Here is a 13,513-nt window from a genome sequence, read left to right as displayed (position 1 = left end):
TAAAAGGATCACTGTTATTATGGACTTGAGCTTCTCAAAGCCTATGAGCCCTGAAGATATGGAGGTTACTTCAGACCAGGAACCAGGAAAAACACACACCCACAGTTACTGTAAGAATGACAGCTGCAGAGAGACCAGCCCCGCCATTCTACATCCTGTGGTGCTGGAGAGATGGGAGTGTTAGGGGAACCACTGACTGAAACCGCCCACCCTGGCCAGGCACCACAGTAACCATCTGCACAAGTTATCTTAAACAGGAGGTCCTGGTAAGGAATGCGGTACTAACACGCTACCACCAACCGGAAGAATTTGGGAAAGGTCAAAAGGAGAGAGGAGACTCCAGTCCATATGTCCTACCAGCCTCCCAGAGTCCTCGCTTGAGTCCATCTTGGTTGGGTGATGTGAGCTCCACCGGTGAGGACCCTGAGTCGGAGTGATTGGCCGGAGACAACCCGGAAACGAACCCCATCACCATATAACCTGACACTGTGAGCCACGTGGCGGAGCCGTCCTCCTGGGTTCCCTTACCCTGCCGCTCTCCACCGGGGCGCCCCTCCCCAATGAAGTCTCTTGCTTTGTCAGCACCATTTCCGAGTTCATTTCCGAGTGGTAGACAAAAGCCCTGGAAGGGGTCCCCCCTCCTGCAACAGGAGTGTGTCTGAATCCCTGCCTCATGCCCCTGCGCCAGGACAGCTGTCTCTATTCTGCTGGTGACAGCGTAGCCAGCCTCACTTTTCGTATCCAGGGAAGTTCTAGAATCATCTGGGTCCCATCATTTTTACAAGCAGCAAAAGTTCTGGGAAACTGGCTTATGGAAACCACTAAATTTTCCTCACTTGTCAAATGGAGATAATCATGGTCTGGCTATATAGAGCTGTTGTGATGATTCAGTGGCTTCGGCAGGGCAGGCAGGATGGAAGGCAAGGGCTTGCACAGCCCAAAGCTTACACAAGAACTAGGAGGAAAGATTTTGAAATGACTCAAAAGATCTTGGGATGCATGCAATCCTCATCTGCACCTTTATTTACAAACCAAGGCTTCACTGAGCCAAAGACAAAAATTCAGAACAGCATAGCCAATGTATAATTGGTTGATAGATAAATAGATAGACCTAAATTAATCCATTTGGATGAAAAACCTCAAATCAGATAATGCCATGACTATGATCAAATAAAGCACTCACTCCCCAACCAGGTAACATGGATGCCTTGCAAGCTTCCGGCCAGCTTCCTCTAGACAGCCACGCCCAAACGAGAAATGCAGACACGACAGCTTCTTCCCCCAGCCACTCTCTACTACTTTGTTCCCTTCACCCCACACAAACCCTGTCCACCCTGACCCTGAGCGTTTCCTTCAAAGAAGCATGAAACGGGAGCTCCCTGGGGTCCTCTCCCAAATGGCCTCTGACCTCTCCTGCTGGGGAGCAGAGCCCAAGATCTTTCAGCAGATGGGCACTCTGGTAGGTTGTACTTTTGGCCCCAGTTCCTCAGCCCTTCCTGTATCCATGCTCTTTACCATGTAACTTTGTAGTTATATGACTCTGGGTTGGCTGTGTGACTTGCTTTCACCAGCAGAAGGAGTTGGAAGTGACAGAGTGCCAATCTCCAGCCTACGTCTTAATTGAGGGGCCTGGCACATTTTCACCTGTACTTTTGTTTCCATGAGAACAAGCCTGGGCTAGCCTCTTGGAAAGGACAGACATGTGGAGCAAAACCAAGTCTCCCAGCCAACCCAGCCAAGACCAGGCTAGATCGGCCAACAGCAGATCCCCGGACATGTGGGTAAGCACAGCTGAGCCCAGGAAAACCATCCAGCCCAGCCCAGCCTAAAAATGCCCACCACAAACTTCGTGAGCTAAATAAACGCTACTGAGAGTCAGGGTGGTTTGTTACACAGCATAATTATAGCAAAAGCTAAATCATATGGGAAACCAGCAGGTCCCTGGTCCAGTCTTCAAGCTGGGCTGCTTGGATCTGAATCCAATCTCTGCCGTTTGTCAGCTGAGTGACTTAACCTCCCCGTGCCTTAGATTCCTCCTCTGTAAAATGGGATGATAGCAGTTTTACCTCGACAGATTGTTTCCGTCACTCAGGGTCCTGATGTTTATTGAGCTCCTACTGCCCTGTGTGAGGAGGAAAAGGACAGTGAGACAAAGTTCCCGCCCTCATGGAGCTGACATTCATGTGGGGCAGTTGCATAAAAAACAGACAGACGTACAACAGGACGTCAGAAGAGAGAACTGCTACGAAGAGGAGTCAAGCAGAGTAGAGGGCTGGAGGGCCGGGGGTGTGGAAGAAGACCTACTCAGTGGCGGTGACGCTCCAGCCGACATGAGAATGAAGGAGAGGAAGCCGTCCAAAGGTGGAGAGAGAGCGAGCTTTGCCAGCAGAGGGGATGGCCGGTGCAAAAGTCTGGGGGAGGACATGAGCTTGGTGTGTAGGAAGAATGGGAAGCAGGCTGGAGTGAAAAAGGCAGGGAGCAGAGTGGCAGGAGGTGGTGATGTCTGAGAGCGGGGCCACGACAGGATCATATGAGAGCAAGGAGTTTGCATTTTACTGTCATGACAATTAAATGAGTTACTATGTGGACAGAGCTCTGGACAGCGCCTGGGTCAGGATGAGTGTTCAGCAAGTGCCAGCTTTCACTTTACCACTGGCATTTTCACCCACAAAATGCAGTGTCTCCGTGTTCCGGAGTCCCTAAGAGGAAAACCCCCATGGCGTGGTTGCCCCTGCTGCAACTAAGAAGAAAGAGACTCACCAGGGAAATCTTTTTTATTTTTATTTTACATTGGAGTATAGTTGATTTACAATGTTGTGTTAGTTTCAGGTGTACAGCAAAGTGATTCAGTTATACACATACATGTATCCATTCTTTTTCAGATTCTTTTCCCGTATAGGTTATTTACAGAGTCTTGAGTAGAGTTCCCTGTGCTATACCTGTAGGTTCTTGTTAATGGGAAATCTTGACAAGGGGGAATTTTCTCTTTTGACTCTGCCTGAGTGGGTATCCTTTGCATTTCTTTTTTTAAAAAAATAAATTTATTTATTTATTTGTTTTTATCTTGGGCTGTGTTGGGTCTTCATTGAGCACAGGCTTTCTCTAGTTGCGGCGCACGGGCTTCTCCTTGCGGTGGCTTCTCTTGTTACGCAGCACGGGCTCTAGGTGCACAGGCTTCAGTAGCTGTGGCTCGCAGGCTCTAGAGCGCAGGCCCAGCAGCTGTGGCGCACGGGTTTAGTTGCTCCGTAGCACGTGGGATCTTCCTGGACCAGGGCTCGAACCCGTGTCCCCTGAATTGGCAAGTGGATTCTTAACCACTGCACCACCAGGGAAGCCCTGAATTTCAACAGCAAGATTGAGTCCATGTATTATTTATGGGATAAACACACACACACACACACACACACACACACACACACACAGCCTTTTCTCCACCATCGTGATGTGTGCAATTAGTTGACTCTGTTGGAGAGAATCTCCCTCTGTTGGAGGGAGAAATGCCCTTCCTGCTCCGTTGAGTTTACTTTGCTCTGAATTTTTGTATCTGTGAGATTAAAGAAGATGAGATTTTGATACAAATATGCTAAAAATGGCCAGTTATTTTACCAGCAAAATGGATTTATACAGGAAGAGCAAATTTCCTGAACTGCAATTCACCACATGCAATCTATGGGGAATCATATGCAAGTCTGGAGAACAAAGGAGAAACCTTCTCTTATAAAGAAGGGGGAGTTGGAAGGGGCTGCTGTAAACAGAGTTCATTGACAGGAAACTGGGAGTTCAAAGTGCAGCGGCTTTTCATTGGATGAGCTGTGACAGACTCATTGGCCAGGCAGTTGCTGGGCAAGAAGAAATTCTTCCTCCTGCTGAGCAGTAAAGTAGTAACCTTGTTTCTGTTGGAAGTGCAAAGGTCCCTTTTTTCTTGTACGTCTGCAATTAACATGGAGTGATAGAGGTTGAGAGCTCCCCCTTCTGGCCTCCGGAATCCATTTTAAATGAGGTTTCTGTTTATTAATTTTCACAAGAGCTTGGGTCAGTCTTCCCAGGATTCAAATCCCGGCTTTGCAACTCAACAACTTCGGGGCGAGTTATTTCACATCTTTCTTGTTTGGCTCACTTGGAAGGAGATGGCCAAGGGGATCTGAGAGACACAAATGGTTTGTGCAGAAACATCTGCATAATATTTTCTTAAGAATTCAGTATATAGTATGAGCCCTACCCAAATCCCCAGAATATAGGAAATAACCATTAAAATAAAATGAATTATTTTTAAAACTGATAATAATCTAAAGACCGAAGACTTCCAAATTTATTCCCTTCTATCTCCAAGCTCATCTACAACCCCACACACCTTGACCTCATTCCCAGCAGCTTATTCCCACACTGACCTTGCCCTAGCAAATGCCTTTAATTTTACTCATTCCTTCTATTAGGGGCTTTCCGTGACTCTCGACTCTGTGGGTACAACAGTGGGAAAAACAAACTCAGACCCTGCCTCAGAACATTCCTTAATCCATAGTAGGTGCTCAATAAATGCTTTTAGAATTAATAAAATGGTCTCTCTCTCTCTCTCTCTCTCTTTTTTGTCAGTCCAAACTGGCAGAATAAAAAGTTGACCACCCTATGTCTGACCTCCAATTTTGTCTTTGAAAATTGCTGGTTCGCAAGCTCCAAAGTGAGTTACAGGACAAGGTCCCAAAGCCAAGGTACTTTCCCAAATGGGTCCTGACCTATTTCCCCAGCCTCATTGCTGGGCTTCCCCTGACACCATGCTGCACCCTCTTCCCAGAACAAGGCGGATTCTCTCAGGCCTTTGCTACTTGTCCTTTAAAGCCCTGCTCCAACGTCACCTCCTCCAAGAAGACATCCTGGAACCCAGGCAGAGTCCATTTGTCTGGGTCTCCGGTGCAGGATGTAGTTGAATGTTGCCGACACATTAGCCAAATAGAAGTTCTCTGCAGAGACAGGGTAGATGCTAACTCAGCTGACAGTCCTCCTCCCAGCCACCAGAGGACGCTTTCGAAACACCAACCTGACTTCTTGGCTTAAAACTCCCACAGTGGCTCCCAGTTAGTTACTCTTAGCAGTTCAGATTCCTGCTGGTTCCAATCCTGGGTCAGCCACTGCCTCATTCTGAAACGCTGAGCTAGAGACCACCTCTCCCGACCTCGGTTTCTCCATAGGGTCATCAGGTGTATTAAATACATTGTTTCCTATAAAGCTCCTGGAAGAATGTCTCTTAGGATGTTCTCAGTACAGTTAGCTGCTGCATCACTCAGAGTCTAAGCAGGAAACAGCAAATCCAAACTGAGCGACTGGGGAGAGTTTAATAAAAAAGATTATTTACTATTAGCCACAAAAAAAATGAAATATTGCCATTTGCAGCAAAATGAACGGGCCTAGAGAATATAAATATATACTAAATATATATATATACTATATATATATACTAAATATACTAGAGAATAGTAAAAAGTGAAGACGGAGAAAGAAAATATTATATGATATGACTTCTATGTGGAATCTAAAAAAATAATACAAATGAATCTATATACAAAACAGAAACAGAGTCACAGACATAGAAAACAAACTTATGGTTACCAAAGGGGAAAGGGAGGGGGAATAGGGATAAATTAGGAACATGGGATTAACAGATACAGACTACTATGTATAAAACAGATAAGCAACAGGGATTTAGTATATAGCACAGGGAACAATATTCAATATATTATAATAACCTATAATGGAAAAAAATCTAAAATACACATGCACACACACACACACAAAACTGAATCACTTTGCTGTATACCTGAAACTACACAATATTCTAAATCAACTATACTTCAATTTAAAAAAATAAAAGACTATTTACAAAGATGGAGCAGTGAGCAGGGAAGCCATAAGTGGTGCAGCACTTCAGCTCTAGAAAGATGGGAGCTTTGATTACCCCCAGGCCTGAAAGAACCCAGATGTGGGTGGAGTGGACCTCCAGACAGGAGCTGTGGCCTTGGGTAGAAAGACACAGTCAGCTGGAGGCAACCCCCGCATCAGGGAGGAAGTCGAGGAAATAAACAACCCTCCTTCCAATCTCTTGTCAGTGTCCCCATTGGCCAACCCAGACAGGAAACTAGAGGTCAAGAAAGCCCACGGGGGCTTCCCTGGTGGCGCAGTGGTTGAGAGTCCGCCTGCCGATGCAGGGGACGCGGGTTCGTGCCCCGGTCCGGGAAGATCCCACGTGCCGCGGAGCGGCTGGGCCCGTGAGCCATGGCCGCTGAGCCTGCGCGTCCGGAGCCTGTGCTCCGCAACGGGAGAGGCCACAACAGTGAGAGACCCGCGTACCGCAAAAAAAAAAAAAAAAAAAAAAAAAAAAAAAAGCCCGCGGTAGTCCATAATGATCAGCCTCCCAAGGTTGGATCCTATTCCCAAGAGTATGACAGGGAAAGGTGGAGAGCGGACCTGAAAGAGCAAACAAAAAATACCCAGTATATCATCATCACCATCATCATCAATAGAAGTGATCTTACTATTAAACTCCTCATCATGGTCTATGAGGGCCTTCAAGGTCTAGCCCCCACCATCCCACTGCATTACTCCTATCTCCCCTGCTCCTTTCTGAAACCCAGAAATGGACCCAGAAGGGGTGCAAGGAAACCCTCTAAATAATGGTAAGTTTCTGATTCATGATAGGAATCTGGCTGGCACAGAGCTACACATGCGATAGTGTTAAGAGGGAAGTATACTGGTGACATCGACTTTGAAATGCATCAGAAAAATCAGAGGGAGTGATGGACAGACAGAGAGATGGAAAGACGGGTGGACGGGTGAGAAAGCAAACAGCAGAGTAAAATGGGAACGGTCAAATCTAGCTGATGGGTACACGAGTGTTCACTGTGAAATTAGTTTAGCTTTTCTCTGTTTGAAATTTTTCATTAAAAAGGTTTGGGAAAGTGTAAAAGTAAAAGTTGACGAGGGTGGCCTCAGCAAAGAAATTTGGGTTGAATTGGCTACAGGAGCCAAGAAAATAAGAATTTCTCCGGGACTTTCCACAGAAACCACAGCCACTTCCCTGCAGCATTCAGGAACGAATTATTATGACAACTGTCAAGTCTTGGATCAGAAGGAAGTTCACCCCCTCCCCCATAGAAAAATGAAGGGAAGAGAGCAGAAGAGACAGCGGCCCACTTCTCAGAAATCCTCTGCTGGGGAGTTCCCTGTTGGCGCAGTGGTTAAGAATCCACCTGCCAATGCAGGGGACACGGGTTCGAGCCCTGGTCCGGGAAGATCCCACATGCCGCGGAGCAACTAAGCCCGTGCGCCACAATTACTGAGCCTGTGCTCTAGAGCCTGCATGCCACAACTACTAAGCCCACGTGCCACAACTACTGAAGCCTGGGCGCCTAGAGCCCATGCTCCGCAATAAGAGAAGCCACTGCAATGAGAAGCCCGCGCACTCACTAAGAGTAGCCCCTGCTCACCACAACTAGAGAAAGCCCGGGCGCAGCAACGAGAACCCAACGCAGCCAAAAAAAATAAATAAATAAAATCCTCTGATGAAGAGCTCTGTTTAACATCTGAACTTATTTATTATTCATTCAACAAACATTTATTGAAACCCTCCTCTGCCCCCAGCCCTGCCCTCATGGGACTCCAGTGGTGGAGACAGACTCGTTCCTCAGATAGAGATGGTGTAGAGTGATCAGAACAGTTATGAGGGAACCCCAGGGGCTGTGGGAGCACCAAAGGAGGCATCTGATCCAAACTGGAGGTCAGAGAGGGCTTCCTGCTGGAGAGGATATCTGAGCTGAGTCTTAAAGAAGGAGTAGGTGTCAGCCAGGTGGAGAGAGAGAGGGCAGGACAAGGGAAAAGCATTCTGGTCAGAAGGAACAGCACAGGGGAAGGCCAGGTAGGGAGCCGAAGAGTAGGATGGTTACAGGAAACTGAAGCTCAGCACACCTGGAATATGAGTGTAAATAAAGGGTGGGGAGAGGCTGAAGAAGCATGAAGGAAGCAGCACCACGCCGAAGGGCACGTATGGCCACAATAAAGCACTTGGACCATCTCCTGGCAGTGCTGGGGAGTCATGAAAGGGACAGGGGACTTGGCCAGATTTGCAAATGATTCCAACTGCAGGGCAAGTGAAAGGGGTGAGGAACACATCTGTCAGGATAAGCTAAGTTATGCTGCCGTGACAGCTCCAGAATCCAGTGGCTCAGACAAGGTTTACTCCTTGTTCGCGTGTCGTCTGTCACTCTGTTCCACATCGTCCTCACTCTGCAACGCTGGCTGGCAAAAGCTCTGCCATTTGGAAGGTTGGTGGTCAATCAACAAGGACAGAGAATGTGGAGAAACAGGCACACCAGCTCAAATGCTCCCACCTGGAAGCACCACGAGTCACTTCCACCCTTATTTCATTGGCCACAGCAAGTCATGTGGCCACGCATTTCTTTAAGGTGTGGGAAAGGACGATCCCCCGAATGCCCTGAAGTAGGGGAGGGCTGACTATTGGTGACTAAGAGCAGTGACAACCACGGGACGTGAACGTGGAAGCTTCAAGAACAGCAGGGAGGGCCTTCCCTGGCCTTCCCTGGTGGTGCAGTGGTTGAGAATCCGCCTGCCAATGCAGGGGACACGGGTTCAAGCCCTGGTCCGGGAAGATCCCACATGCCACGGAGCCACTAAGCCCGTGCGCCACAACTACTGAGCCTGAGCTCTAGAGCCCGCGACCCACAACTACTGAAGCCTGTGCGCCTAGAGCCCGTGCTCCGCAACCAGAGAAGCCACCGCGATGAGAAGCCCGCCCACTGCAATGAAGGGTAACCCCCACTCGCCACAACTAGAGAAAAGCCCACGTGCAGCAACGAAGACCCAACGCAGCCAAAACTAAAATTAATTAATTAAATAAATTTTTTTAAAAAGAGAGAGAACAGCAGGGAGCAGGCAAGAGAAGAGGAAACCTGGACTCAAGCAGTAGAAACAGAAGACATTGAACAGATGTGAGAGATATTCAACAGTCACACAGAATTCTGTATCTGCTGGCGATCTCTCCAACTTTTATTCTAAAAAACCAACCAACCTAGCACAGGGGACTCTGCTCAGTATTCTGTAATAATCTAATTGGGCATAGACTTTGAAAAAGAGTACATGGGGCTTCCCTGGTGGCGCAGTGGTTAACAATCCGCCTGCCAATGCAGGGGACACGGGTTCGAGCCCTGGTCCGGGAAGATCCCACGTGCTGCAGAGCAACTAAGCCCGTGCGTCACAACTACTGAGCCTGCACTCTAGAGCCCGTGAGCCACAACTACTGAGCCCGCGTGCCACAACAACTGAAGCCCGTGCGCCTAGAGCCCGTGCTCCGCAACAAAAGAAGCCACTGCAATGAGAAGCCCGCGCACCACAACGAAGAGTAGCCCCCGCTCGCTGCAACTAGAAAAAGCCCACGCGCAGCAACAAAGACCCAACGCAGCCAAAAATAAATAAATAAAATTTTTTAATAAAAAAGAATAGATGTATGTGTATGTATAAATGAATCACTTTGTTATACTCCTGAAACTAACACAACACTGTTAATCAACTGTACTCCAATATAAACTAAAAAGTTTAAAGAAACATAAAAGTAAAAAATAAAAAAAAAAACAACCAACCAGGACTTCCCTGACGGTCCAGTGGTTAAGAGGCCACGCTCCAATGCAGGGGTTGGGGGTTCAATCCCTGGTCAGGGAACTAGGATCCCACATGCCGTGCGGCCAAAACAAACAAACAAAATGAAATTGAAAACACCACCAACCAACCAACAAAACACAATTAAAATAACAATCAAGCAAAATGAGGAGATATTGGTGAAAGGGGACAAACTTCTAGTTATAAGATGAACGAGTTCTGGGGATTTAACAACATATGGTGTGGTGACTATAGTTAATTGTTTACTTGAAAATCGCTAAGAGAGTAGATCTTAAATGTTCTCACCACCCACACACCCACGCCCACACGGTAACTACAGGTGTTAATTAGCTTGATTGTGGCAATCATTTCACAATGTATATGTATGTCAAATCATCATTTTGTGCACCTTAAATGTATACAATCTTTATCTGTCAATTATACCTCAATAAAGCTGTGGAGAAATCCAATCAGTAGCTGTGGGAACAAAAAATGGGCTCTGAGGGCTGCTTGTAGTAGCAGCTACTGTGAGGCTGCCCAAAGTTTTTCTAAACCAGTGCCATCCAACAGAAATAGAATGCAAGCCTCACATGTAATTCTACATTTTCTAGTAACCACATTTAAAAAAGCAAAAAAGAAACAGGGGACATTAATCATGCTTTAATCCAACACATCCAAAATATTATCATTTTAGAATGTGATCAACATAAAAATTATGAATGATTTAGTTTACATTCTTTTATTTTTCATACTAAGTCTTCAAAATGCAGTGTGTATTTTACATTGATAGCACACCTCTGCTGAGACCAGCCACATTTCAAGGGCTCAATTGCCACGTGGGGCTAGTGGCTACCCTGGTGGACAGAGCAGATCTAGTCACATGAGCTAATTAGGATGTCTTCACAACAGCCCTATGAAGTAGGAATTGTTTCCATTTTATGGATGAGGAAACTGAGGCACAAAGAGATGAAGGGACGTGCCCAAAGTCACAGACTGGTAGAGGAGCAGGATTTTGGACCAGGTGATGGAGCTCCTGCCATGTAGAACCAAGATGGGCTCCTACACAGGTCCCTTATTAGGCTGGGTGAGTGACAGCCCACAGGAGACCACTCCCCACTCACCAGAGGTCTCCGCAGAGAGGGAACGATCATGGTTCTTGAGACTCCTGAAGGGGAAACCCACAGGGGGACCCAAGCACGGGGGTGTGGTTGGGAATGCAGAGGCCTGGGAAAGGACTCGGTTATCTTGCCTCTTACCCGCCAGAGACTGCCAAGGAGTTAGGAAAATCCCCTTGTGCATCTCACTGCAGACTGGTGGCTGCAAATGCTACTGACTCTTTTTTTTGTTTTTAAGTGTAATTGATTTACAATATTGTGTTAGTTTCAGGTGTACAGCAAAGTGATTCAGTTATACAGATATATGTATATATCTATATTTTTTCAATTCTTTTCCATTATGTTTTATTACAAGATATTGAATATAGTTCCCTGTGCCATACAGTAAATCCTTGTTGTTTATCTATTTTATATACAGTAGCATGCATCTGTTAATCCCATGCTCCCAATTTATCCCCCCCCCCCCGCGCTTCCCCTTTGGTAACCATAAGTTTGCTTTCCATGTCTGTGAGTCTGTTTCTGTCTCATAAATCAGTTCATTTGTGTCATAGTTTAGATTCCACATGTAAGTGAAATCATATAATATTTGTCTCTCTCTGGCTGACTTACTTCACCTTCGTATAATAATTTCTAGGTCCATCCATGTTCCTGCAAATGGCATATTTCACTCCTTTTTATGGCTGAGTAATAGTTCACTGTATATGTATACCACATCTTCTTTATCCATTCATCTGTTAATGGACACTTAAGTTGCTTCCATGTCTTGGCATTACTGGAAATAATGATGCTGTGAACACTGGGGTGCATGTGTCTCTTTATCATCAGATAAAGCAGAAAGTTGGAGTGAGTTCTCTGTGAAGCCCCTGACTGGGGGGAGGTGGGGCCTCTCATCAACGGCCCATCTGCTGTGCCAGCGCCAGAATAAGAACTCCAGTCTCCCTTGTCATGACCTTCCCTTCACAAACGGGGAAACTGAGGCTCAGAGAAGACACATGGCTTGTCCGAGATCACACAGGAAGGATATAAAGGATGCATCAGAGGGATGGGAAAAATCTCCTCCCACCCCCATCCCATGGCCACCCGATTCCCTTTCCAGAAGCAAGAATATAGTGATTTCTTGAGATATTTTAGGCATATACAAGCATTCACACATGGATCATTTTTTTTACACCATGGTAGCACACAATTCTGCATCTTACTTTAATTTTTCACTTAAGATTCTCTTCAGGCTCTCTCCAGATTAATACATAGAGCTGTACCTCGTTTTTTTTAAATGCCCTTAGAGCATCACACTGTCTGAATGTACTAAAATTAACTTAACCAGACCCCTTTTAATAAACACCTAGGTGATTCCTAGTTTTACTGCCATTACAAACACTACTGTAATTAATATCACTTGGGCAGACCTCATGTTGGCCACATGATCCATGCCTGTAAGATAAATTCCTAAGAGGAAAACTGCCAAGTCAAAAGTGATGTGCATTTGTCATTTTGAAAAATATTTCCACACTGCCCTCTAAATTCCTCCCTTTGTCACTGGGTGACTGCCCGTTTCTCAAAAGGGCTTTTTGCTCTCTCTATATATTGTTCGAATGTTTTACAGTGAGGAGGTATTCATGTATTACTTATGTAATTAAAATTAAATAAGCCCTTCATTTAAAAGACAAACCTGGGAAGAAGAGAAACCAGCAAGGCCAGTTCGGGCAGAGCCTCCCCTGTGACAGGTCCCCCGTCACACGTGCCTTGTCCTCAACGAGCCCTGCCTCATGTTGAAATCCATTTCTCAAGCACAAACCAGGGACCTCAAAGATCAAACCTTGGAAAAAATACAGGAATGAGATTACGTCATTTCCCTCTCTGTTGCTTTTTTTTTTTTTTTTTTTTTTTGTGGTACGCGGGCCTCTCACTGTCGTGGCCTCTCCCGTTGCAGAGCACAGGCTCCGGACACGCAGGCTCAGCGGCCATGGCTCACGGGCCCAGCCGCTCCGCGGCACGTGGGATCCTCCCGGATCGGGGCACAAACCCGTGTCCCCTGCATTGGCAGGCGGACCCTCAACAGCTGCGCCACCAGGGAAGCTCTCTGTTGCTTTTTAGGCAACTATATTCTCCTGCTCTTCATCTTCTTCCTCTTTCTCCTCCTTTTCCTTCTTTCTGTGACCTCTGTTATGGTGAGCATTACACTGAAAACATTTTTAAGCTATGTCCAGTTCAATAAAAGAACACTTAACTTACGCAGAATCTGGCATTTCTAACAAGGAACAGAAAAGGAAAGAATAGCTAGGAGCTTCAAAGTAGAAATTGGAAGAGCAAAACAGTAATCTATGCTGTTTTAAACACATCAATCTCTTCCTTTCCCTTCCTGAGCATAAGCAAGTAGGTGTCTGGAAGAGGGGTTGGAGTAGGGGAGACACAGAGCCCAGAATAAGGTGTCAGGACCCAAATGTGGTGAGGAGCAGGGCCTCCACCCCAGGGGCCAGGGGTGCAGGCAGTGGCAGCCATAAGAGATTGGTTACTTTCGGGGGATTGAATAAGTAAGTAACTATATTAAGGGTACTGGGAGCCAGATTTCTCACTGCTGGAGAAATGAGCTACAATTATGTAAAGGGAGAAAACAAGAATAAGCCCTGTAGTGCTGGGCTGGAACTGGAGTTATCAGTGCAAACTCAGGACTTTCACTACAGAGAGACAGATGTAGAAATAAATACAGATGGAATACTACTCAGCCATAAAAAAGAACGAAA

The 13,513-nt window shown here is 46.3% G+C and overlaps 2 protein-coding genes across 2 annotated transcripts in view; both read right to left on the bottom strand.

The window, feature by feature from the left end:
- The window catches only part of RPS19 (ribosomal protein S19), a 115,455-nt gene extending 105,715 nt beyond the window's left edge, over positions 1–9,740 (bottom strand). The window contains exon 1 of the mRNA XM_067020245.1: positions 9,737–9,740. The gene's annotated coding sequence lies outside the window, so the exon portion shown is untranslated. The remainder of the gene's footprint in view (positions 1–9,736) is intronic.
- The window catches only part of LYPD3 (LY6/PLAUR domain containing 3), a 103,292-nt gene that overhangs the window by 69,201 nt on the left and 20,578 nt on the right, over positions 1–13,513 (bottom strand). The window lies entirely within an intron of this gene.

Source organism: Kogia breviceps, chromosome 18 (assembly GCF_026419965.1).
Source record: "Kogia breviceps isolate mKogBre1 chromosome 18, mKogBre1 haplotype 1, whole genome shotgun sequence".
Classification (NCBI taxonomy): Eukaryota; Metazoa; Chordata; class Mammalia; order Artiodactyla; family Physeteridae; genus Kogia; species Kogia breviceps.
This window is presented reverse-complemented; position numbering and strand designations above follow the sequence as displayed.